This window comes from Enhydra lutris, unplaced genomic scaffold, assembly GCF_002288905.1.
Source record: "Enhydra lutris kenyoni isolate GAN:26980312 unplaced genomic scaffold, ASM228890v2 scaffoldscaffold2, whole genome shotgun sequence".
NCBI lineage: Eukaryota > Metazoa > Chordata > Mammalia > Carnivora > Mustelidae > Enhydra > Enhydra lutris.
This window is the reverse complement of record NW_019154086.1, coordinates 88,357,610-88,384,834: the sequence shown is the minus strand read 5'-3', so window position 1 is coordinate 88,384,834 and position 27,225 is coordinate 88,357,610. Positions and strand designations below refer to the sequence as shown.

Genomic DNA, 27,225 nt, shown 5'->3' with positions numbered 1-27,225 from the left:
GAGAATGAAGATTACTGGCAAGAATATTTAAGGAAGGAAATGAAGAAGAATAAAGTGAAAGAGAAGACTAGTTGATATTTAATGAAAGGACAAATATAAATATAAGAATATAATCATAGTGGAAATAGTCCGAAAAGTAGGCACCTGGAGGAGAGGTGTTCATGAGAAAGCATGTACCTGAATCTATGATTTGGGGAATGAAAGTTCTAGGTTATGACCCTAGGAATGAGTGGCAGAGATAGCACTGAGGAGTCAGTTACTGAGTATGAAGGAAACAAGGAAGCAAGAGGCCTGGTTATTGCTTAGATGATCAGCCACATGGACTTCTGAAATGATCCAAGATGGGAGAACTTGGGCAGAGAAATCATGTTAACCAGGTGCAGAGGTATTCAGTGATGAGAAGTAAGGAGGAAGTGGTAGATGATCGAGACAAGGACCTGAGACTCATAGAAGGTTAGTGTTAACGAGAGGGTGGGGAACTGGGAATCACAGTGTGGGATACTGAGGAGATGGCTTCACTTCCGACCTTGATGTGCCTAGCTTGTGAAAGAATATGTAGCCTCTACTTGAAAGGGATGCAGGGAAAGTGTCTTCGGGAAATCAAGACTTAGTTAAGATCTACTGAGTTCTAAGATCTACTGAGAATGAATGTGAAGGTAGCCATCAAGAATGAGCAGCAGAGCCAAGGAGTATAACAGACGTGTTCTACCTGACCTCTTGGCAAGAAATGAACAAGTTTCACAGTTGTAAAAGTCCCAGGGGCACGAAGTCTATCATTTCATATTTTGTCTAGCACCTACAAATTTTAGTACCTATCAACCATCTAGTACCCACCTACCAATGGGGCCTGATAATTCCACATTAGTGTTATCTACTAAAGACTTACAAATATTTATATGAGCCAGTTGCAACATGCATTTGCATGCAACTGGAAAAACATGGACTGTGGCAACCAAAAGTATTTCCCCCTGTTTTTCTTGTTCTCCTTTACAAAATGTACCTGAGGCTTCCATGTGGAAAGAAAGGGAACAGGAATAATTCTGTCTGTCTATGGACAAAGAAAGTTTTGAGCAGCAGTCAAGGCCTCCATAGATGGATTGTGTCTCTTAATACTTTAAGTAGCAATACAGATGTCACTGACCTTCAGAGGTGGTAAAATAAAATGCAGATTTTAAATAAAAGCTATAACTAAAAATTCTTACTGCTTAAAACCTGCATTAAAAAAAAAAAAAATCCTAACCTGGTTCTTTAGAGTGGCTTTACCATTTTACATTTTCTTTTGACCATAAGTCCTGCTGTATTCTCACTCACCCATTCACTCACACACACTTACCATCAGCTGTCAATCAATGTCATAAAGTAACATCAAAGAAATACATTACCACATGGGATCCTTGATTTTCCCATGTAAGCCTGTCATCAAAAAATAAAGTCAGTTTCTTTTTAGAGTCAGTTATTCTAAAACATTGTGAATGAGAGTAAGTCCTCTTGAATGATTAACAGAGAGGCTAAACTTTTGGCTCACTGGTTGCCTTTATAATCTATCCTTGCTATCGTCATGAGGTCTAGGTACGCACTGGTTAGGCAAATGTTGCTGTTATAAATTATAGATACATTGGAAAACTATATAAGCATTTTAATGAGACAGATATTTATCTAATGACTGGAAAGATACTCATGATATGATGTCTCAGGTTAGGTTCTGAAGGAGAGACATGTGCAGAATGTTTACTGGGGAGTGAGGACGTGAGAAGGGAAGGTTTAGGAAGGAGGAGAATCTGACCTGCAGTGGGATTGTAACCAAAACCCTAATTGATATTACAGAAAACTCTGACCTGAGATGGTCCTTTTGAGGTACACCAAAATGTGGCAGAGTGGGGAGGAGGATAGTATTTCTGTATTACTTAGTCATTGGTCATGGCCTTCCTTGAAAGGGAACTTGAAATTTAGGTGAGGGAAGTCCATGTAGCTGAGGGCAGTTCCTAGGTTGGAGAAGAGCTAAAACTATCAGCAGCTGCCATCCCAGCTTTTATAGTGTCATCCCCAGCTTTTATTTGGCCCTGGTGAGGGATTTGGGTGATACACCATACCATCCACTGTAGTCATCTTGCATTGCTCAAAATTGGCTTAGGTGTTTTCTTTTTTCTTTTCTTTTCTTTTTTTCCCCTTCCCTTCCCTTCCCTTCCCTTCCCTTCCCTTCCCTTCCATTCCCTTCCCTTCCCTTCCTCTTTCTTCCTTCCTTCCTTCCTTCCTTCCTTCCTTCCTTCCTTCCTTCCTCTCTTTCTCTCTTCCTGTCTTTTTTAAGATTTAAGAAAAAGAGAGAGAGCATGCATAAGCAGAGGGAGTGGCAGGCAGAGGGAGAGCAGGCTGAGCAAGGAGCCAATGTGGAACTCGATCCCAGGACCCTGGGATGATGACCTGAGCCAAAGGCAGAGGCTTAACTGACTGAGCCACCCAGGCATCCCAAATCAGCTTAGTTTTTAGAGCAAATTCATCCCATTTGGGATATGCTTCTTGAAGATCATGGTTGGTCAAATTTCCTAGGAAAAGTTAAAAAAGTTAAAAAAGAAAAGTTAGTTGGATGAGTTGCAGCCATAAATGAAGCTGTTGATCTAGAGTCCATAACTGATAATCATCATACCCACTTCAAGAATCGATTCTGTATTGACCTCACTCTTGGCTAACATGTCTGCTATAGAGGTGTCTTACCTGGAGGGGTGGCCCAGACCTGTCATTGGGAGCCATCCAAGCCACTGGTTACCAAATGCTTTTTATACTGTGATTCTTTTTTTGTGCCATTAGCACTAAAAGTGGCCTGGAAGCACCCACAAGACCTAAGTCCTCCTGACTGTTAACATTAATTCTTCCCACTAGGATGGTGACTCCTCTTTCTACCTGCTGGTCTCTTAGAGCAAGGAGCACAAACTAACTGTGTGGCAGCCATAGCATAAGGTTGGTTGACACTCTTATTGTGTCCCATGTATGAGGTCCTCTGGATGTGCAGAGTTTACATTTACAAAGATGGGAAGAAATTTTTCCCAAAGGGTCAGTGGAAATGATGTTAAATAGTACCACTTCTGCTTCTACTTGGCGTCTACACTTATATATTTTACCTACTAGAGACACAGCACCATATTGTGATCACTGATTTAAGTTATATTTCACAACTTGAAAGATGGTATTTTATCTTCTTTTCTTCTCGGGTTATCATCTCTATGCCAGAGCCTTACGTGTGTGTGTGTGTGTGTGTGTGTGTGTGTGTGTTTCCCAGCTTTATTGAGATATAATTAACATATTAACATGTAAATTTAAGGTATATAGTGTGATAATTTGATACACATATATATTGCAAAATGCTTATCACAGTAAAGTTACTTAACATAGTCTTCACACCACATAATTACTATTTTGTTGCTGTTGTTATGGTGAGAACATTATAGCTCCATACTCACAGCAAATTTCAAATATGCAATATAGGATTGCTAGCTGTAGTCACCACACTGTGCATTAGATCCCCAGAACTCAATTATCTTGAACTGAAAGTTTGTACCCTTCGACCAATCTCTCCATTCCCCTTACCCCTTAGCTCCTGACAACCACATTCTGCTCTCTGTTTCTGTGAGTTCAATGTTTTTAGATTCCTCATATAAGTGATATATATTTGTCTTTCTCTCTCTGACTGATTTTACTGAGCATAATGCTGTAAGTTCCATCTGTGTTGTCACACGTGGCAGGATTTTCTTCCTTTTTACAGCTGAATAATATTCTAGAGTCCCTGACTTAATATTTTTCAGCTTTATGATGGTGTGAGAGCAAAACACATTTAGTAGAAACCGTACTTCAGTTTCGGATTTTGATCTTTTGGGCTGGCAATATGTGAAAGGATCCTATCTCATGATGCTGGCTGGTGGGAGCACACCACCACTCCCAGACAGCCACGTGACAGTGAGAGTGAACAGCCTATAGGTTTGCAACTATTCTGTACCTACACAACCATTCTGCTTTTCACTTTCAGTATAGCATTCGATAAATGACATAGATATCGAATAGTTCATTACAAAATGGGCTTTATATTCCATGATTTTGCCCAACTGTAGGCGAATATAAGTGTTCTAAGGATATTTAAGATAGGTTGGGCTAAGCTATTTGTTTGGTAGTTTAGGTGCATTCAATGCATTTTCAACTTACAATCTTTTCCATTTATGATGGGTTGATTGGGCTACAACCCCATGAAAAGGCAAGGAAGATCTACGTGTTTGTGTGTGCCTCTGTATGCCACCTTTTATTTATTGATGTATTTGTCAGTGGACACTTAAATTGTTACTATATCTTGGCTATTGTGAATAATGCTAACCTGTGTTTTTGAGAAGCCAACATGCCGAGATATCAGGCTGAGAAATTCTGGGTGTGCAATGCATGATATCATAAGTGGACTTCACTGTGTCCATTTACAGGCCACTTTTCATTTAAAGTAGTTTCTTTATTCTGAAACCATATTATATAAGATCTCATGTTGGTGGCTCCAGTATGCTCCAAGTCCTTGCCAATAATGTTAACTGGGACTTTCTTAGGGAAAAGGAAATATATATACAATAATATTTATCAATACAAGGCAAAATGATTTTTTTTTCCTTTTCAGGGTAGTCAACAAGTTTCTTTTGGGTTTCAAAGGACTTAGAGGCATTTTCCCTAAGGTAAAAGAAAAAAGATTGCTTCTCAAACCCCCTGCCACTCAGAAGCAACACAGTAATTGACAGACCGCTTTGGATTCCGAAGGCAGCAAATGTAACAATTTAGAGTACTGTTTCAACCCATTTACAAGGTGACAGAAAAGCTTGCTGGTACCGAGTGGACTTTACAGCCAGAAAAGGGACCCTTAGCAGAAAGATATATATTTGGAATATATAAATTTTTGGAACTTCAGTTTGTAATAGTGATTACTATTAGAGACCAAGACTGCAGGGCTAAAATAAAGGATTTTTTTAAACTTATTTATCTTTAACTTTAAAAATAGTCTATTTATTTAAAGAATCCGTCAAAACAAGTATTCAACTCGCTAAATTTAGATTGTATCTGTCATTGGCTGCTGGTGCAACCTCCCCTCTCTTAGTTCATCCGGGGCAAGGATATATTTCAGATACGGAAAAACTTTCATAACAATTCCCCCAAAGTTTGAACTTTTGATTTTAATTTTTTTTTTTCATTTTTGTCAGACGTTCTTATTTCCACTCTGAGTTTTCTGCCCACGGGGAATTTATTTATTTATGCGCTTCTGTGTATTTACTGCATGATTCACTGTCACTGGTTTTCATTTTTCCATCTGAGCTAATCTGTACATGAATATAGGTTATGTGGATTTAACTTCTTTAGCAGCAAGGAGATCGATTGCGATGCCGTCATCATGTCTTTTTCCCCATGGAATTTGTGTAGAGTTTGAATGACTGCACCTGCCCACAGTGGGGGTGAGGGACGTCTTTGCAGGGGCTCTGGGGTTATTACTCATGACTCTCTGCAGGAGGAGAAAGGCTGAGGGGAGTTGTCAAAGCAGCAGGAGAATGTGTGGCAGCTTTCTGCGGTTGGGGGCTGGCCGAGAGTATGCAATGCATTTACGGAACAAAGCCAGACCCTCTGAGTTTAGTGCTTATCTACTTGACCTTGCTGACACCTCATTGCTTGCAGGTTCCCATCTTAAAAATGATGTGCATTTGGCCCCTATGATCTCACTTCCTCCTCTGTCTTTCCTCTGTTACTTAAATTGTTATTCCCCGTCTTCTATGTTTCACAATAAGCCCATTAATTTTCCTCTACAGAAAGATAATACTCTATCACCTTATCTCAGAAATGGAAATGCCAGGGTAAAACAGAGCTAGAAGAAGAGGAGAAGGAGTATTTGATTTTGAAAGCAGAGAAATATCCCAAACCTCTGAGTTTAACTTTGTATATGTCATTGGGTTTCAACGATCATAATAATAATTAATCACTTTGCAAAAAATCTTGCAAAGGAGGATTTTAAATTATTGAATCAGGAACTGATTTTGGTAACTAGTCTATTTGCTTCATATATGAAAAAAGAGATATAGCAATATTAACCATATTTCTTATGGCCATACAGCCCTACAAGGAAGACGTATTGTAATCTGGAGCAGACATAAAATAGGATCGAAAGCTGGCTTAGCGGTGGTAAGGTCAGGCTCTCAGAGTGACCTTTAGTGTCTAAGATACACAGGCCACTGAGACAGAGGCAGTCCAGTGTCCTTGATGGATATATATATAGGTCAGAAGACCCTTCTCAGTCCATCCTTAGGGCCACAGGCTTTCTGTCCACACCTTCTCTGGAAATTTGTTGTCAATAATGACACTAGGCCTCATCTTCCCAGATTCGATCCTGATGTTAAAGAAAGCATTTTATACCAAACCAAAATGTTCTGACTCTGCATTGGAAAGTGCTTGTTTTTTTCAGGGTTCCATCTTTGGGGTGGGAGTGCCAAGAGAGAAAGAGAGAGAAGAGGAAAAAAAGACCCTTGGTTCATGGGTAGCTTATTCCCAGGATATTCCCATAAAGAAGTTATGTGAAAATCATCCAAAGGACTTTTTCAGACTACATATAATTTTCTCAGAATTGAGGTCTATTGTCCTCAAATAATGTTTCTCAACCCTGGCTGTATATTAGACTAATCCAGAGAGTTCTAAAAGAACATCTCTGGCTAGGCCCCACCCCAGACAAATTAAATCAGATGTCCACGGGATGAGATCTAGACATCAGTATTTAATATCAAAGAGATTCTCGTGTAACGGGAGTTGAGAACTCGAGAAGCCCTTCCTGCAGCAACATGTGTCTAGGGCCCCTGCTATCCCATGAAAATCCCAGCCATTTTGAGCCATGATTACTAACTGAAGAAAGTTCAAGCAGAAGAAAATCTGAGAACCATCATTCTCTCTGTTTCATTACAGATGGAGCAAGAGCCTGACTTGGGGCCAACACAATGATGACCAGGAAATGGAATTAAAAATATAATTTGCCTAGTTATCACTATTATTGCAAAACAATATTAGTGAGTAAGTATATCTCTCACATTTGTCAAAAATAAGAGAAGTATTTGCCATTTTATTTTAATAGCTAGATTTATTTTTGTGAGAAAATGGTATCTTTATAAGTGAAAATTTTAGTTTCTTGAGGTCAACATCACTATTGACATTAAGTAATACAAGTGAAACATTGCAATGTATTTAAAGAAACAAGGAACCTAGGCTATTTTTAAATTTATACAAAATGGGAGATCCACACAGTTTAAAATTATAGTTGCATATAAAAATAAGATTATTTAAAATTTACCTCTTTATATTATGTTAAAGCACCTCATAATGGAGAGAAACTGCTTTGCATAAGGAAGCAAATGTACAAACAGATGCTGATAACAGTTGATGTAAATTGCTTAGATAATGTTCATCCCTATAAATATTTTCTTTTTTTTTTAATGTTTGCTCTTTATTTATTTATTTATTTGGCACACAGAGAGAGATCACAAGTAGGCAGAGAGGCAGACAGAGAGAGAGAGGGAAGCAGGCTCCCTGCTGAGCAGAGAGCCCAATGTGGGGCTCGATCCAAGGACCCTGAGATCACGACCTGAACTGAAGACAGAGGCCTAACCCACTGAGCCATCCAGGTGCCCATCCCTATAAATATTTTCTAAAAACATTAAATTGAAAAATATATTATTAAAATTTAAAATAGAAAATGATCAAGAAATAAAAATTATGTATTCTGGATGTTACTTTATGCTTCTATTTTTTACAGCAGGATTTGGCATTCTCTCTCTTCTGTGATCCCTTCTATACCAGAGATTCAAAAGTGGGGACAATTTTGTGCTTTCCCCAGCAGACATTTGGCAATACCTAGGGACAGTTTTTATTGTCACACCTGAGGGAACATGATGCTACTGGCATTTTGTAGGTAGAAGCCACATGGGCTGCTAAATATCCCCCAGTGTGGGCAGCTTTCCAAAGAGACAGTGATCTGGCCAAAGTGATCACTGAGGCTTTGTTGTCTTTTTTTTTTTTTTTTTTTTTTAAGATTCCATTTATCTATTTGACAGAGAGAGAGATCACAAGTAGGCAGAGAGTCAGGCAGAGAGAGGGGGGGAACAGGCTCCCTGATGAGCAGAGACCACGATGCGGGGCTCGATCCCAGGATCCTGAGATCATGACCCGAGCCAAAGGCAGCGGCTTAATCCACTGAGCCATCCAGGCGCCCCCTGAGGCTTCATTGTCTTAAACTGACTTGCTGGGGACACCTGTGTGGCCCAGTCAGTTAAGCAGCTGCCTTCAGCTCAGGTCATGATCTCAGGGTCCTGGAATCAAGTGCCGCATTGAGTCCAGCATCAGGCTCCTTGCTCAGTGGGGACCCTGCTCGTCCCTCTCCCTCTGCTGCTCCCCCTGCTTGTTCTTTCTCTCTCTCTCTCTCTGTCAAATAAATAATTGAAATCTTGGAAAAAAATAAATCAACTTGTTAAAAACTTCATATTTTCTTTAAAAGTCCAATAAATTATTGCTATTTCAATCAATAATGTAATTTAATGGCTGTTTATAAATATCAAAGTATCAACTTGAATCTCTAAAATAAGGCCTATACTTTGTGGAAAGTAAAACAGAAATATATCAAGTATCTCCTACAATGTCCATATCTTATTTGTTCTTGTCATAAGTCACCTATGTAATCCCTCTTCATTGGTAGACAAGAGCAGGTGCATATATTGTATGATGATCGCTGTGAATGAGTTTGCTCAACAGGCATTCCAAACCCCACCCCTTTTAGCATATGAAACAAACAAAAATAAACAACAAGCTACAGACCTAGACAGGATTTATAGTCTTGTAGTTCCAGATGTGATTTCATATATAGATATATATATGTGCGTGTGTGTGTATATATATATATATATACATATATATGTGTGTGTATGTATATATATATTTCAAGATGTAATTTATATATGTATAGTTATATATATGCATATATGTGATGTATAGTCCTTTGATTAGGTGAACTAGCACAAAAGTTTTATTTCATAAGTCAATCAGAGAAAGACAATCATATGATCTCCCTGATATGAGGAATTTGAGAGGCAGAGTGAGGGGTTTGGCGGGTAGGGAAGGAAAAAATGAAACAAGGTGGGATCAGACAAGAGACAAACCCTATGAGACTCTTAATCTTACAAAACAGACTTAGGGATACTGGGGGAAGGGGGGGATGGAGAGGGTGGTTGGGTTATGGACATTGGGGAGGGTATGTGAAATGGTAAGTGCTGTGAAGTGTGTAAGCCTGATGATTCACAGAACTGTAACCCTGGGGCAAATAGTACATTATGTGTTAATAAAAATAATTAATAAAAAAAAGTTTTATTTCAAACTAAGTCATGTTGTTAGGGAGTCAGGGTACCAGAAATCCATTTTACTGGTGCACATATTGGCAGATGCAGTGTGGTCCTGGAGCTGGCAGATACTGTAGCAACATCCTCCTGATTTTGTGTGCAGTTTCCTGCTCTTACCACCTCTGGATGGTGGCAGGGACAGCAGCTCCCTTAATAACCCAATGTCACAATGTAGCTTTCTGAATGATTCCTGAAGACTCCATCCAGAGTTGGGGTCTTCAGCCCTTCTAATGATCCTGTGTGGCAGTTAATGTTCTCAAGTAAATCCCTTCTGGTTACACTGGCTAGAGTAGATTCTTTTCTCTGCAACTAAACATAACATAACATATACAGACATAACAAAAAGACAGCGTGAGGAAGAAAAACTCACTTGATGTGCCCACAGAGAACCAATATTTGACTCTTCAACCTTGGAACATCATTCGCAGACTTGAAATGATGCCTGTGAGAAAAACATGGCACAATAACGTTATTTATATTATCTCATGTAAATTACAAATACAAGTTGCTAATTTGCTTTCTGTTTTTACTCTCTAGGAGCTTTTTGTTTTGTTTTGTTTTGTTTTAATTTAATTTAATTTTTTCAGTGTTCCTGGGTTCATCAATTATGCACCACACCCAGTGCTCCATGAAATACATGCTCTCCTTAGTACCTACCACCAGGCTCACCCATCCCCCAAGACTCTCCCCTCTAAAACCCTCGGTTTGTTTCTCAGAGTCCATAGTCTCTCATGGATCATCTCCCCCTCCAATTTCCTCCAATTCACTTTTCCTTTCCTTCTCCTAATGTCCTCCATCTTATTCCTTATGTTTCACAAGTAAGTGAAACCATATGATAATTGAATTTCTCTGCTTGACTTATTTCACTCAGCATAATCTCCTCTAGTCCTGTCCATGTTGATGCAAAAGTTGGGTATTCTTCCTTTCTGATGGCTGAGTAATATTCCATTATGTATATGGACCATATCTTCTTTATCCATTCATCTGTTGAAGGGTATCTTGACTCTTTCAACAGTTTGGCAATTGTGGCCATTGCTGCTATGAACATTGGGGTACAGATGGCCGTTCTTTTCACTACATCTGTGTCTTTGGGGTAAATACCCAATAGTGCAATTGCAGGGTCATAGGGTAGTTCTAATTTAATTTTTTGAAGAATGACCACACTGTTTTCCAAAGTGGCTGCACCAATTTGCATTCCCACCAACAGTGTAAGAGGGTTCCCCTTTCTCCACATCCTCTCCAACATTGTTACTTACTGTCTTGTTGATTTTGGCCATTCTAACTGGTGTAAGGTGGTATCTCAATGTGGTTTTGATTTGAATCTCCTGATTGCTAATGATGATGAAATTTTTTCATGTGTCTGTTAGCCATTTGTATGTCTTCTTTGGAGAATTGTCTGTTCCTGTCCTCTGCCCATTTTTTGACATGATTACTGTTTTTTGGGTGTTGAGTTTGAGGAGTTCTTTATGGATCTTGGACATCAGCCCTTTGTCTGTAGTGTCATTTGCAAATATCTTCTCCCATTCTGTGAGTTGCCTCTTTGTTCTGTTGACTGTTTCCTTTGCTGTGCAGAAGATTTTGATCTTGATGAAGTCTCAAAAGTTCATTTTCACTTTTATTTTTGTTGTCATTGTTGTTTTTTTAAATTTATCTAGAAACCACTGGCCTCACCTCACATCCAAGAGAAGTGAAATTCTTTCAGTGGTTCAAGAAAGGTTTGTGGAGAATAGAAAATCCCATTTGTTATATTGTGAGAGAGTACAATGCAAATAAGGAAACCCATGTTTTTTAATTTGAATATTAAATTGCATTAATATATGATATAGGAGTGACAGTTATATGCTTAGAAAAATGATTCTAAAATGCTATTCTGTTCTCATAATTCTGTAAAAAGGTAATTACGGAATGATGACCTGGCATGTTTGTCTACAAAATATTTTCCTTGATTAAAAAAAAAATGAATAGTATAATTTTTCTAAATGTCCCTTTATTACTTTTATTTTTAAAAATTCAACATGATTTCTCCTTCTTTCCTTCTTTCTTTATTCTTTCCTTCCTTCATAGTCATTTTTTGCTTTGGGGTCTTCTCTTATTTTCCATCCTTATTTTATTCAGTATCTAATTAGTCAGTACATGTTTGCTGAACACCTGCTGCCTGCTGAGTGCTGTGCTAAGTTCTGGGAATAAAGAAGTAACTCTCTATATCTCTATAGCTCTCAGGAGAGTGGGTACAGGTGTTAAAAGAAAGGTAAATACCAAAATAAATATGCAAATATATATTGTGCTATTATTGATGAGCACTGTGTGGGAAAAGAACTGGATTTAAATGGAAGGATAGCAAGCTAATTTAGACTGAGTCAGTGGAGAGAAGTCTGAGGAAGTGACATTTGAGTTAAGGACTCAAGCATGAAATGGGATTATCCTGGTTAAAATTCAAGAAACTGGATTTCAGAGCAATACAAAAAAGTCAGTAGAGGAAAAGAATGGGTTAAAGATAATGTGAAAGAGGCAGCTGGAGGCCAGGAGATGCAAAGAGTTATAGATCCAGTGAAGAGTTTGGATTTTAGCTTAAGTGTAAAAGAAAACCAATGAAAGGGTTTTGGGGATGATGGTGGTGGTGGTGAGACATCATATTGACATGTTGAAAGATGATGGGTTAATGTGTCAGAATGGACTGAATGGTGGAAGAGGGGAAGGAGGCAGACCTGGTCAGGGGTTATTCCACTGGTTTAAGTGGACCAGGAGAATGCAGTAGAGTTGAAGTCGGGAAGAAGGGTCAAAGAACTCTTCAAAGCCAGAATCAATAGGGTTAGGACAAAGATTAGATATAAAAGGGCGAGTATTGTGGGTTGAATTGTGTCCCCCCAAAAAGATATGTTAAAGCCCTAACTCCCACTACCTCATAATGTGACCTTATTTGGAAATATAGTATTTGCAGATGTGACCTCATTAAAATGAAGTCATTACGGTGGACCCTGAATCCAATACAGCTGGTGTCCTTACAAGAAGAGGGAAATTTGGACAGAGCTACAAACACAGAGGAGAAGACCACATGAAGATGGAAGCAGAGATGAGTACGGGGCAAGGAACATCAAGGATGAATGGCAAACACCAGAAGGTAGAAGAAACAAGCAAGGATTCTCTCCTACAGGTTTTAAAAAGAACCAACCCTGCTGGCATCTTGATTTTAGATTTTGACCCCCAGCACTGCCAAAGAATAAACTTAATGTTGTTTAAGCAGCTCCCCCCAACCCTGCCACCAGCTTGTGATTCTTTGTTATAGAAGTTTTAGGAAACTAATGCAGCGAAGAAGAAAGAAGCGTTACGAGTTCTCAAAATACAACGAACTTCTGGTCAGTGAATAGTTTCTGTAGGTTTCCTATTTGTGTATAGCCTTCACAAAACATTTAAGATTATTTTAACTTTTCTCTTTCTGAATTCCTCTAGTCCCTAGGATTTGTCCTGTTCTTTCTGGCACTCCTTTGAATTGATGAAAAATTATTATCATCCCATATTATGATAGAGATTGGGGAGAAGACAAAGACCAGCGTTTTGTCTTCAAGCTCTTTTAATCATAAACTTTGAAGTATCAGTGTGTGTATACCATTGAAGGTAGGGCTATTAATTCTCAAAATTCGTAAGTACACTCAGGACTGGGAACATACCATGTAACTAATTACTTTAAAGACAGTAATGCTGTATAGTGCTGTATAAACATTCATAAAACTAGGAGGTATCCAAATGTAATTAAAAATAAGCTTTGGATAAAAAAAACCCTGAATGATTCATATCTCTATTGCTTACTAGCCATATGATTTCAGGATATTAATTTCTATCTTTATTTTTTATGAGAATTAAATGAGCATTTGAACTATTTATTACAGTGTCAGGCATATGGGAAAAATACAATAGATGGTGCTTTTTATTAATATTATTAATATTTCTATTTGTTGAATGGAATTGAAATAATTAGTAGTGTAAGAGAGAAGGGCAGTGATAGCACTAATAAATATGTAAAATGTCTCTAGTGTTAGTTTAAGTTAGGATGACATCTTCAATATAATCCTCCAGCTTTACAGTTGGTCCATTGTGGATTCTTCCAATTACATGTTTGTCAAGAATGTCTGCGTGGTGACTGTACCTGAATGAATTTCTGTGTACCTCAGTGAGTTGGTTTCATTTCACAATGATTCCTTTAAGAATTTTTTATATATTTTCTTTTTTATATACTATATCTTACTATTTATTTATTATTTATTATTTCCTACACTGCCCATTTCCTCAAATTATAAGTTGCCTACAAATTTAATATTACATTTTTCCTATCCTTTGTTGCAATCCATGTTTTTTGTTTATTACATTATTAGAATTACATTTACCTTGTTTATGTTTTTATTTTTCCCTTTCAAAACAACATAAAATCTTATCTGCTGCTTACATATGAATTGATTTCTTTCTTTACTCTGTGAAACATTACAGCATTCGCTCATGAATTTATCTTATCTATTTTATCATTTCTCTACATTGTCATTTTTTTTTCTCTCCCATAGCACTTGGTCAATACATGTTAATGATAAAAATAACGTATTTCATGACAATCAGTTTTAAAGACAGCTATGGAATGTTATGTAAAGGAATCCTCCAAAGAACACAGGGAGTTAAAATATCAATAGATATGATGGACATGTTAATTAGCTTGATTGTGATGATCATTTCAGAACATATGCATATATGAAAACATCATGTTTTACACCATAAGCATATACAACTTTTACTTTTCAATTGTACCTCAATGAAGCTAAAAATAAAAGAAAGAAAGAAATCCTGGGTTAGTCACTTTGTAAGTTTACTAATTTGGCAATTGTCATTCTGAGATGGAACTGTGTTCTTACTTTTAAACAATAATAAATTGCTTGTGTAAGAAGATTTACCCAACTTACCTGTGAAATCATTCTACAAGTATGATAGAGTGAATGGGTACTTAGTTTGCCAGAAACCATGAAATGTATTTTGTGCACTTTTCAATAGGCCCATTTAAAATATTTAGTTGAATTATTTGCTTATCAATTTATCATTTAGCTAGAAATTTGTACCTGTGGTATGCTCTATGATCAGGTGCTCATGTCCATTTTTAAAAGATAGACAAGCCATTAGCAAGTATCAGAATAAGGTTAAGAGTTAGAAATTCCAGTTTGCTACCTCTCTGAAGAACCCTTCTTGACCTGAGGAGGAACAGTGAACAGGATGAACAAAGTATTTAAAACATTTGTCAGTGTTCCTTTTGAATAACCATGGCTTTTCATACCTGGAAAGCTTGTTAAAAGGTACAGTTACCCAGCCATACAAATACTGCACAAGAATATTCTTCTTTTAAATATAAAAACATTATTATAAAAATGATTGCCCCTTGATCATTACCTTCTCAAGCTTGATTTTTTCCCCTCAGTTCACATCTCCACCTGACATCACTACCTTCATGAGTTTGAAATGTATGCCACTAGTATTTTTTCTAAGTATTTATACCTACTATTTACTATAGAATATGGATATTTTGTTTTTATTCTCAAAGATAAAAGTGTCAATGTAATCTAACAAGTTTATGTATACTTATGTTTTTCTGTGACTTCCATGTCAATACTCTTGAATCATTTTTGAGTTGGCCTTTTTCCATTTCATTCTAATCAGTAGGACATCACAAGGTCTGTTCAGTTTAGAGTGCCATCTCTAGACCTGTGCTATTCCACTAGTGATTTATTTCTGGTCTACGAACTGGTAAGTGGAGACACTGGGCTGAGTAGTTTTATGACTACTCAATATCATTTAAGAAAAAGACTTACACTTTATGTATTTTTTAAATTTTATTTTCCTGATAATTCATTTTTATTGTATTTGATAATGTATTGTCTTTTAAAGATTAAAAATAGGAAAAAAGGCTCTTTGTTAGGGATAGTTTGAGGGCTACTGTTTTTGGAATTTTAGCATGGTAAATATTACAAATATTCTTCCTTCATCTTTACTTATTATTTAACTTTATTAATGCTGTATTGGTGGAATTCATGATATTAATTCTGGTTTATGTGTCAATATTTTTATTTATAACTTTTCCTTTTTTGTCTTATATACCCTAGCCAACACTCAAGAAAGCATTATCTTATATTTTATAATAATTTGTTTTATGTTTTCCTTGAATCTACCTAAAATTTAAATTTGTGATGAGTCTGAGTTGAGAGCTAACTTATTTGTCCAAATATTCAGCTAATTTTCAAGAACATTTATGGAACAATGTTTCTTCACTGATATGAAATACCATCTTTTTAAAATACTTCATTGTGAGTCTCACTGAATGTTTTATTTAGTTTTAAGATTTTTGCTATCCGCGCATAAATACCACAGTTATTTTAGAAGTATATTTGACTATGGTAGGATAGATGTCCTTTTTATTCATCTTCAGGTTCCTAAAAATTAATTTTTTATATGAAATTTAGAATCAGCCTGCAAAATTCTATTAAATCATGTTGGATATTCATTTTATCGATTTATATTTTGAAGACGTTTTTATATTAGTAAAAGAAAACTATGTTGAGATTTGCCATCACTGAAGATGTTATATCTCTTTATTTTTTCAGGAGTAATTATTCCATTCTGTATACTTTCATAATTTTCTCTTTAGAAGTCAAAATATCTTCCTTCAATTTTTCAGTCTCTCTTCTATCTCTAAATATACTTCTTTTTCATTTTTTATATTTTACCTAAGTCTTTTCTTATTTTTTTTTAAAGATTTTATTTATTTGTCAGAGAGAGAGGGAGAGAGAGCGAGCACAGGCAGACAGAAAGGCAGGCAGAGGGAGAAACAGGCTCCCCGCCAAGCAAGGAGCCCGATGTGGGACTCGATCCCAGGACGCTAGGATCATGACCTGAGCCGAAGACAGCTGCTTAACCAACTGAGCCACCCAGGCGTCCCAGCCTTTTCTTATTTTCCCTGAGTCAGTTCTTATCTAATATTTTTGTTGTTAAGTTAAATCTTTTAATCTAATCCAGTTTTACTTTTGTTGGTCATGTTTGAATTTTTAATTTCATAAATTTTAATATTTTAAAATTTTGTTTTCTGAGAATTTACTCTGAAATTTTTCTGCTGTCATAAGTTGAATACTAATCTTTTTTTATGAAGTATGCTCTTAAGCACTTTATACTGTTTATTATTACTGTGAACATGATTATTTTTATCTCATATTGGCAGTATTTAGAAAAGCTATTGTTATTTATATGTTATATTCTAATCCTCCTTTATTACTAAACTCACTTATTGGTTCTACTATTATAAGGATATTAGTTTTCCCCTCTCATATATATTAATAATATATAAAACTTATATTTCCGATTTCATTTCTTTTCTTATTTTATTGCATTGGCTAAGACCTTTAATATAATGGTAGATAGTAGCAGTGGTAGAAGTTATAATCCTGTTTCTGATTTTAGTAGGAAGGTGTAAAATGATTTCCATTAACTGTTTCTGGCATGATGTGCATCTTGGACTTACAGTAAATAATCACTATCAGAAAGAAAGAATTCTATTATCTTCCTAGTTTGCCAGAAGATTTTGGTTTTTTATTTCTTTTATTAAAAGTTTGTTGAATTTTAACTATTTTTTTGCTTTAGTAGTGAATATAACTTGTATGCATAAAATAATTTTCTTAATTTTTACTTTTGGGGCCTTCTTTCATGACTTTATATGTGGTCATTTTTTGGTAAATATTGTATGTGCATTTCAACTGAACATGTATTGCCTTTTGAATGAAGTAGTGTTTACTTTTTATATTACTTAAATTCTCCCTTGTCTTATAAATTTTGGTTTATTTTATATGCTAGTTTCTGGAAAAGTGTGCTATAGTTCCCATGATGATTGTCAAAATGTTAATTTCCTCTTTTGTTAGGTTCAGGAAGTTTCACAATTTTTTTTTTTTAAGTTTCACAATTTTTAAATCTTTTTCATGGGTGGATCATTTCTTTTTTAACATGAAATATCCCACTTTGTATTTCCTAATGATCTCAACCTTAAATTTCAACTTTCCAACATTAATGATGCTACGTTATTCTTATGTAGGCTTAAAAAGCAAAACTTAACTCAGTAAATCAATTCCAGGAGAAACATTACCAGTGTAGTACTCAGATCTCAGAAAATGTAGCTGTGACTGCTTATACATGAAAGGATGTAAGAAAGAGATAAAAATGTGATAAGGAGTTGCATTAGTAAAACATAAAATGCAATTTTCAGGAACAATTGAAGGGGGGCTAATGAGTTCAGTTTTGTACATATTGAGATTGTGGCAAAGATATTTCTATTAGGCCCTTGCAAATGGAGTTTTAGAACTCAAGTTCAACCAGATAAAATACACATGATAATTTCTTGAATTCTTTTCAAGAATTCAATTATCATCTAAGAATTAACAAATCTTTTCCCCCTCACCTTTACTTTTCTAGCATTTAAATAAAGCATCTGGGATGTGATAAGACCTCAATGAAGTCGTGCTAACTTGGACTGGGAGGGGGACAGCTTTCCAGTTCAAACCTAGCTTTATTAGTACTACGTTTTTTCTAATATATCCCAGCTTTAAGCAACTCAGGAAGAAGGGAAATTTACTCAAAGATTTTCATGGTCTTCAGTCAAGCTTTTCTTGTTTTTAATGCAGCAAAGGGGTCTAAGAGAGAATGTAGAGGGAGATAAAGCAGGAATAGAAACCAGATGGCTGTATGTAAAAAACTACAGAAAGAAAACATATGCTTTGGATGTAAAATCTTTCAAATAATTTTGTCAGCAAATAATTCTTGTCTTTCCAATAAATTTGTCAGCAAATAATTCTATCAGCAGGAGGAAGGTAGCTATTGGGAACCATAGGTCAAGTGACATTTGTTTTCAAGGAAAATAGAGAGTGGGAGGAAGTGTGCTGAGCATACACTACAGCGTTAGAAATTGAAAACATAGGGACAGAATTTGAAAATGTATACACGGAGGGTGATTTAAATAGAGCTCAGAGAAAAGAGCAGAAAGCCAAGGATTAAATCCCAGGAAGTGGAGAAAGTTGATAGACGAAATGCAGGGAGGTGTGTGGGGAGCCAAGATAACTCAGACATCCCTGAGGTCAGAAACCTCCAGTTCACGTCATCAGAGAAACCAAAATGATTTGATGTGTGTCATGAGCTGATGTAATTCCCAGGGTCAGACAAAATTCTGACAGTATCTCACTTCCCTTTCTTTATTCCTTTTCAACTTCGAATCACCCCCACACTCATACTCCGTGCCCTGATAGCGATTTGCTCATACAGAGTTCTGTATTTCATCTCCTCATGCTTCTGAGTCAACTTTCAGACAAGGAGGAGCCCCTCAGCACAGAGTAAGCTGTAGTGCAGTGTTTTTAGAGTCTAGGCCAAGATCAGGGAAGAGGCCAGACTATAGAGATTGAAGCCAATCAAATGAGAGGAAACTTACAGGGGAGTAATTTACAGCCAAGTCACAGACTGGCCAATTCAGTCACTGTTCAGAAGAAGTCATACAAAGAGAATTAAAAGCCAGGAGAAGAGAGGGAGAGTCTTTAAACAGGGGACTAAAGAAAGACTCTGAGTGAAAAAAGGACTAGTTGCTTTTTATAGGGCACTTCAGGCCTACAGTATGGGCATGCAAGGAGTTGCTAAAAGCTTAGACTCTGACCTGTTTCCCTACTGTATTTTTTTGCTGCAGAATTGTCTGTTTAACCCTGTTCCTCCCCAGTTAGCTCAGCTTTGTATTAGAAAAAACAAAAACAAAAAACAACTGTACACAACAACAAAAAAAGAATGTCTAATTAAAATCTATAATAGACTTAACTTCCATAAGTAATAATTCATAAATTTAAATGGAGTTCTTTTTTTTTTTTCCCAAACCTAGATGAATCTTTAATCAGTAGAATGTGTTGGAGGAAGTGAGCAAAACCCTGGTCTGAATGTTGGTAAATTGGACCAGTTAACTTGTGGCTTCAATTTAACTATGTTTGAATCAGAAATCTGTATTTTATTAGACTGAGCCTTTTCTAATTTTGCACTTTCTTTAGTTTCCTTTACTTTCTCCTTAGTTCTTGGTAAGGTTATTTAAAATTTTAGCTTTTCTTTGTTAACCAAGGAGCAAAACAGAAAAGGAGTTTTTGTCCATTTCTGGGTCTTGCAGCAAGGAGACAATATGGTGTCCCTGGAGGCTGACATAGAGACAAACGAGAACCAAGAGGGAGGTGTAAATCCTAGGAGAAGAAAAATCATTCACACAGCCATGGTTTTTGTCTGTGATGATCTCTCTCTTAATCTACTCATGCTGCTGTAACAGAACAGAAATTTATTTCTCCCAGTTCCAGAGGCTGGGAAGTCCAAGATCAAGGCACTGGCAGATTCGCTGGTGAGGTTCTGCTTCCTGGTACATGTATGGCTGTCTTTTCAACATCTGTGTCCCTGTGTGGTGGGAAGGGGAAAGGGATCTTACTGTGGTCTCTTTTATAAGGATTAATTGCGTTCACCAGGACTCTACCCTAATGACCTAACCACCTTCCAGAGGCCTCACCTCCGAATACTAGCACATTGGGTGTTAGCTTTAAACATACGAAGTTTGCAGGGACACAATCTGTAACAATCTTCCAAATAGTCCTTTTTTTTTTTTTACACATTTTTTTCTGTATTATGTCTAACACCTAGTTTTTTTGTAATCCTATTTTAAGAACCCGGTGGCATAGTCATACTAAAGTAGTTTTCAAGATAGGGACTCAAAATCTACATATTTATCAAGCTCTTCCCACGATGCTTAAACTTCCAGCAAGGCATACTCACCATGATAGCGAAGTAACACTCTACCCTTGACGACTCCTTTTTTTTTTTTTTAATTTTTTTAAAATTTTTATTTATTTGACAGAGAGAGAGATCACAAGTGGGCAGAGAGGCAGGCAGAGAGAGAGAGGGGAAGCAGGCTCCCTGCTGAGCAGAGAGCCCGATGTGGGCCTCGATCCCAGGACCCTGAGACCATGACCTGAGCTAAAGGCAGAGGCTCAACCCACTGAGCCACCCAGGCGCCCCCCTTGATGACTCTTATTTTGTTTTTGTGCTTTCATTAAACTCTTTGAGAATTGAAGATGATTCAAGCTGAAGAATATGACTTCACTTATTTCATGAGGGGCTAGGAATTTCCCAAACAAAAAACATCTCCCCAGCTGTTTGTTGTATCACTGATGGAACTATGTTCAACAGTTGATTTTTTTCTTCCATGTTAATTTTCATAATGTTCTTACAAATGATAAAGAAAATGAAGCATATAAAGTTCAAGCCATATGTAACTTAATTAACTAGCTATCTGCCAGGAGTTATCAGGCATAGGAAACCTAAGATTACAGTGTTTCGTATATAGTGGGTGCTCACCAGTTATCTACTGGCCGACAAGAAGAAATGAAACATTTTGTAAGGAGGAAAAGAAGACCACACTGAGTTGTCATTAAAAACAACCCATTTATAATTTGGCTTTGACCTTCCCAGAAATATTCCAATGTGTTGCCTCTTAGTGGCTTCCTGACATTTAATTCTATCTCCTATTAAATTTTTATGAGGTATAATTTTTATACAAGGAAATAAACTCATCTTAAGTGTAGAGTATGTGACAAATGCATGTGCCTGTGCTACCTATGCCCCTATGAAGATAGAATATTTTCAACACTTCAGGAAGTTTCTTCCTTTCCTTCCTGAGTCAATTAAGCCCTCAGAGGCAAGTATTGTCTAATTGCTATCATGACATCAGTTTTGTCTGTTACAAAAATTCACATAAATGGAGAATATTTTTTGGAAACATCCAAGTTCTTAAGTGGAATCATTCAAGTTCTTCGATTGTTCTTTTTATTACCGAATAGTATTCCATTGTACAAATACACCATTTGGTTATCTATTTTACTTTTGATGAATATCTGTATTGTTTCTAGCTTTGAGCCATTATGAATAAAGGTCCCAGGAATATTTATTATTATTATTATTTTTTTTTTATTTTAAGGTTTATTTATTTATTTATTTTTAAAAATTATTTTATTTTTTATAAACATATAATGTACTTTTATCCTCAGTGGTACAGGTCTGTGAATCGCCATGCTTACACACTTCACAGCACTCACCATAGCACATACCCTCCCCAATGTCCATAACCCTACCCCTCTCTCCCAACCCCTCTCTCCCCAGCAACCCTCAGTTTGTTTTGTGAGATTAAGAGTCACTTATGGTTTGTCTCCCAATCCCATCTTGTTTCATTTATCCAGGAATATTTTTAAAGAAATCTTTTGTTTGACATATATTTACTTGAGCAAATACCAAGGAATGGGATTGCTAAATTAAAGGCTAGATCTATGCTTAACTTTTTAAGACATAGCCAGTTTTCCACCAGCAATGTATGAGAATGTTGGTTCTTCCAAAACACCAGTATTTCAGATTGTCAAACATTCTAATTATAACCATTCTAGTTTGTGAGGTGATAACTCATTGTGTTTTGAAATTGCATTTCTTTGATGGCTAATGATACAGAGCACTTTGTAAATGCTTATTTGCCTTTTGTATATCTTCTTTATTTTCCTTTGTATGGTGTTTATTCAAGTCTTATATTCATTTAAAAATTTTTGGTTCTTTTATTGTTGTTACTTAATTGTAAGAGATCTTTATATATTCTGGATATAATTCTTTTGCCAGATACAAGTGTTCTGAATATCTTCCCCAAGCTGTGGCTCACCTTTTCGCTTTTTTTTTTTTTTTAAACAGGTGTTTTTGGATGAGCAACTGTTTTAATTTTGATGGAATTCAATTTATCTTTTTTTTTTTTTCTTTTGGTGGTTCATGCATTTTGTATTCTAAGAAAGTTAAAGGGGTTGGGGAAATCTCCAACAATTTCTTCTATAAGCTTTATGATTTGGGTGAGTATTTTTAGATCTACAATCCATCTCAAGTGATCCTTTTAAAAGTAGTAGTTAGGGATCAATGTTCTCTTTTTTCCTATGAATTTTGCTCATTTTAGCATCTTTTGGCAAGAAGATTTTTATTATCCACTGTATTGCATTTAATATCTTTGTTGAAAATTAATTGAGTGTATGTAATAGGTCTAAGTATCTTTAGTTTCATTTAATTTATTTGTTCATCCTTATACAAGCCTAAATTGTCTTGATTGATGTACCTTATTCTAAGTCTTGAAGTCATATAATATAAATCCTCCAAACTTGTCTTTGTCAGGATTGTTTTAGACCATCTAGATACTTATTATTTATATATATAATTTAGAATCTCTTTCCCAAGTTCTATAGAAAAACTGCAAGAAAAATTTAATGGAATCACTTGATCCAAAGGATACTATGGAACACCTTAGCAATATAGATCCTCACAATCTGTTAATGTAATATATATTTTCACTTACTTACATATTCTTTATTTTCTTTTCTTCAAAACTTTTGTATTTTTCTGTGTATAGGAGTTACAGATCCAAACTCTGACACAGATTAACTTGCAGAATGTTTATTGCAGAGCATTCTCTTGGGATAAATACCTACCTATGATAAAAGTGGAATAGGGATTAGTTAGAAGGAACAGTTGGGTTAAAATGCAGTCACCACAAAGGTACCTGTTCATCTGATGGGAATATCGAAGTCTGAGATAGACCTTCAAAGTTGTTCTGAACTGGAGCAAAGTGACTGAACTTTTAAGGCCCTTATCAATCAGTTGTTGGTTTGAGGTTGTACTAGGAGGACATGTAGCCTTGAATAAGTTTGCTCTCTCTACTTGATAGCAATTTGCCGAGATGGATCACATCTGACAGCTATCTCCTAACAATGCTAGGAGAGTAATTCCTTCGGTACCAAAGGCTGGTGTTCTGGGTTGTACAGGACTGCATCCACTGTAGTTCATCCTTTGAATCCACCTAACTTCATAAAGTTTCTGGAAACAGATCTATTAGGACTCTGTTGGGCCTTATTTCCCAGAGCAAATGTGTCATAGGAAGTTTAGTGAGATAAGCTATAGCCTCTCCCACTGAAGCCAGTCTCTTGGCCACAACTGATACTCATTATCTCCATCCTCTTCTAGCCATTCAAGATTCCCCTCACCTTTGGCTAGAAATTAAACTCATTTAGAAAGTTTACTTAGAGGCATGATGAAAAACCTAATATCTCAGGGTACTGAGAGCCTGATCATGATGCCATTCTTTGGATGTGGCTTCTATGCTTATTTATTTTCACAAATGGGGCACCAAAAAATGCTGAGGTGTGCCATCTGAGTGCTAAATTTGTTCCTCCATTGTGTAACAGTAGTTCTAGCTCCTTGCGATAATCAGGGACACTCTCTCTCAAGTCTGTGACTCCTCCATGTTTCTGCTTCTCTTTGGGCACTTGAGATCAAAGTTCTTTGGCAACAGCCAGAGAATACAATCTATTGAGGCTTATTAGGGTGACAGGGATGGTAAAGAATTGCACCAAGACTGGAGCAACAAGCCGGATGGAGTTTATTCATTCTCTGGAAGAGGAGAGGGGCTGGACATCAAGAGAGATGTTGGCTCTGAGTTTCTGTTATGCTGGGCCTCTTAAGGGGTCTTAAAGATATGAGAGGGTTATAGCTACACCCATGGGGGAGGGGGTCAACTCTTGGCCAGGTAGAGAAGGAGGTGACCAGTTTTTCAAGGGGCTCTGTCAAGGGCTTGTCCTCAATGTGGGTTGTGGTCCAGCTGGAGGAGACTATGTTTTGTAGCCATGGTCTATTTTCTGAGGACGTGGGCACCATGACCTAGAAAAACAGAGTTAGGGTCAAGTACAGACACCTACAAGTTTTATCTATAAGCTTGGCTGGAGAGGAATAGAACCCTTTCAAGACCCTTGCTGGCACCAATTAGAAGAGTTACCTACTTGGAAAACCAGGATTTCCAAAGATCTTTACTGAGGTTAGTATTGCAAGGACTAGAAGCATGGGTTAAGAAAAGTGATGGTAAACAGGTAAACACTTTCACTTTTGCATCTTGATTTCTAGACCCATAATTTCTATTAATTGAAGACATAGAACGTACATTCGTTGCCAATTAAGAGTGTATATTACATCCTTGAGGGTGGTACTCATCTGCACATAGTGACATAGCTGAACTTGTGCCTCAGTTGCAACCTCAATAAGCCACGCTATTGAAAGATCAGTTTGGCAGCTTCTGGGGGTTGTGTATGCATTAAGACCAGTGGGTTCCATTGTTGTGTACCCATTACCATACTTGCTATAAATTTAGTCCTTTGGTTTTGGGCACTGTTTATGTTTGAAAATGTAATGCTCTATAAATACTTGGATATTGGAGTTGGCTAAAGTTCTATGAAGCAGAAAATAATCCAAATATATGTCAACACTAGTCACGATGAATCACTGTCTGAGTGAAGAGGGGGGCTTCTAATGTGAAATTGACAGTAAGTGGCTGTTTGGTCTCTTCTTTCAATGGTGCCATTTTAGAGATTGAACATTTTTCTGTGTTCCTGGTAGATTGGATATATCTATCTATTAATTGGAATGTCTAGTCCACTAGCATTTAATATAATTATGAGGGCTAGTTTGAGCAATCCATTTTGAAGAGATGAGAGAATAGGGTATGGGGATGGGTTGTGAGGGGGCTCATCTGATTAAGGGGCCCTGAACCAAGAAGATGTGGATTTTGAGAAGCCAGCAGGTCAAGATTCAGCAGCAACCCCACGGGCCAAAGTTGAGGAGAGTACACTGAGTGTATGGAGGTTAGAGGGTGGGGGTTTCTGGTCTTTGGTTTCTTGATTCAATCCTGTTTCAACAGCGACTGTGTCTCAGCCTGTCAGAAATATAAAGGTCATTGATTATTTGGAGTCAGGAATTTAATGATGCCAAGAAAATTATTGCAGATATTGAGGCCTTCCAGCTAAGAAAATTCAATCATCTCCCAGAGAAACTAAAAATAAGAGATGATCTGGAAAAGAGTTCCCAGGAAGATGGTGAGGACTCAGAAGAAAAATATATGAAAACCAAGGGTGATTCTCACTCAGCAGAAGACAGCAAAGATGAGAAAGAAGCCCATAAGAATGTGCTCCAGCAAGGCAGGCAGCCTCAAAAGCAGCTTCCAAAGAAAGAGAGATGCTCATGGAAGATGTGGGCAGTGGAGAAGAACAAGAAGAGGAGGATGAGACATCATTCCAGGGGGAAGATTCTGGCAGCGAGGATGATTTCTTAGTGGAAGATGATGATGGAAATGACTATGGCAGCTCAAAAAAGAAAAAAACCAAAAGATGGTTAAGAAACCCAAACCTGTGCAGAAGCTTTTGATCTTGATGAAGTTCCAAAAGTTCATTTTTGCTTTTGTTTCCTTTGCCTTTGGAGATGTGTCTTGAAAGATGTCTTGCTGTGGCTGATGTCAAAGAGGTTACTGCTTATGTTCTCCTCTAGGATTTTGATGGATTCCTGTCTCACATTGAAATCTTTCATCCATTTTGATATCCAAGATCTATAAAGAACTTCTCAAACTCAACACCCCAGAAATAAATAATCAAGTCAAAAAATGGGCAGAAGATGTGAACAAACACTTCTTCAGTGAAGACATACAAATGGCCAACAGACACATGAAAAAAATTGTTCATCATCATTAGCCTTCAGGGAGAATCAAATCTAAACCACATTGAGATACCACATTATGCCATTTAGAATGGCAAAAATTAACAAGACAAGAAACAACAAATGTTGGAGAGGATGTGGAGAAAGGGGAACCCTCTTACACTACTGGTAGAAATGCAAATTGGTGCAATCACTTTGGAAAACTGTGTGAATGTTCCTCAAAAAATTAAAAATAGAGCTTCCCTATGATCTGATATGATATGATCTATCCCTATGATCTGATAATTGTATTACTGGGTATTTATGCCGAAGATACAGATGCAGTGAAAAGAAGGGCCACATGCACCCCATTGTTCATATTAGCAATGTCCACAATCACCAAACTGTGGAAAGAGCAGAGATGCCCTTCAACAGATGAATGGATAAAGAAGATGTGGTCCATATATACAATGGAATATTATTCAGCCATCAGAAAGGATGAATACGCAACTTTTGCATCAACATGGACGGGACTGGAGGAGATTATGCTGAGTGAAATAAGTCAAGCAGAGAATGTCAATTGTCATATGGCTTCACTTACTTGTGGAACATAAGGAATAAGATGGATGACATTAGGAGAAGGAAAGCTAAAATGAAGGTGGGGGAGTTGGAGGGGGAGATGAAACATGAGAGGCTCTGAGAAACAAACTGCAGGTTTTAGAGGGGAGTGGATGGGGGGATGAGTTGGCCCGGTGATGGGTATTAAGGGGGGCACGTATTGCATGGAGTACTGGGTATTACACATAAACAATGAATCTTGGAACACTACATCAAAAACTAACGACGTACTGTATGGTGACTAACATAACACACACAAAAATTTAAAAATAGAAGTAAAATAACCTATAAATGCAAAAAGAAAGTCCAAACCTGAGAGAAAATAAAATGCCCAAAAGCAGGCTAAAGGCTGCAGTGATGCCAAGCCCTATGAAAGGCAAAGAGAAAAGTAAGTCACCCCACAAATTCAGAGACATCAAAGGAAAAGACCCATCTCAAAGAAGAGGCGGAATCAGCTAGCCCCCCAGAAAAGAAAATCTCTGCAAGCTGTCCACCTCAGAAATCAGAGGATGTAGTGTCTGAAGATGAAGCCCAGTCTGGGGAGGATTAAAAAAGTGATGATGGTTTGGGAAGAAATTTTATT

At 36.9% G+C, this 27,225-nt stretch overlaps 1 pseudogene; it reads left to right on the top strand.

The window, feature by feature from the left end:
• Positions 1–341: 341 nt before the first annotated feature.
• On the top strand, positions 342–27,225 carry LOC111146773 (annotated as a pseudogene).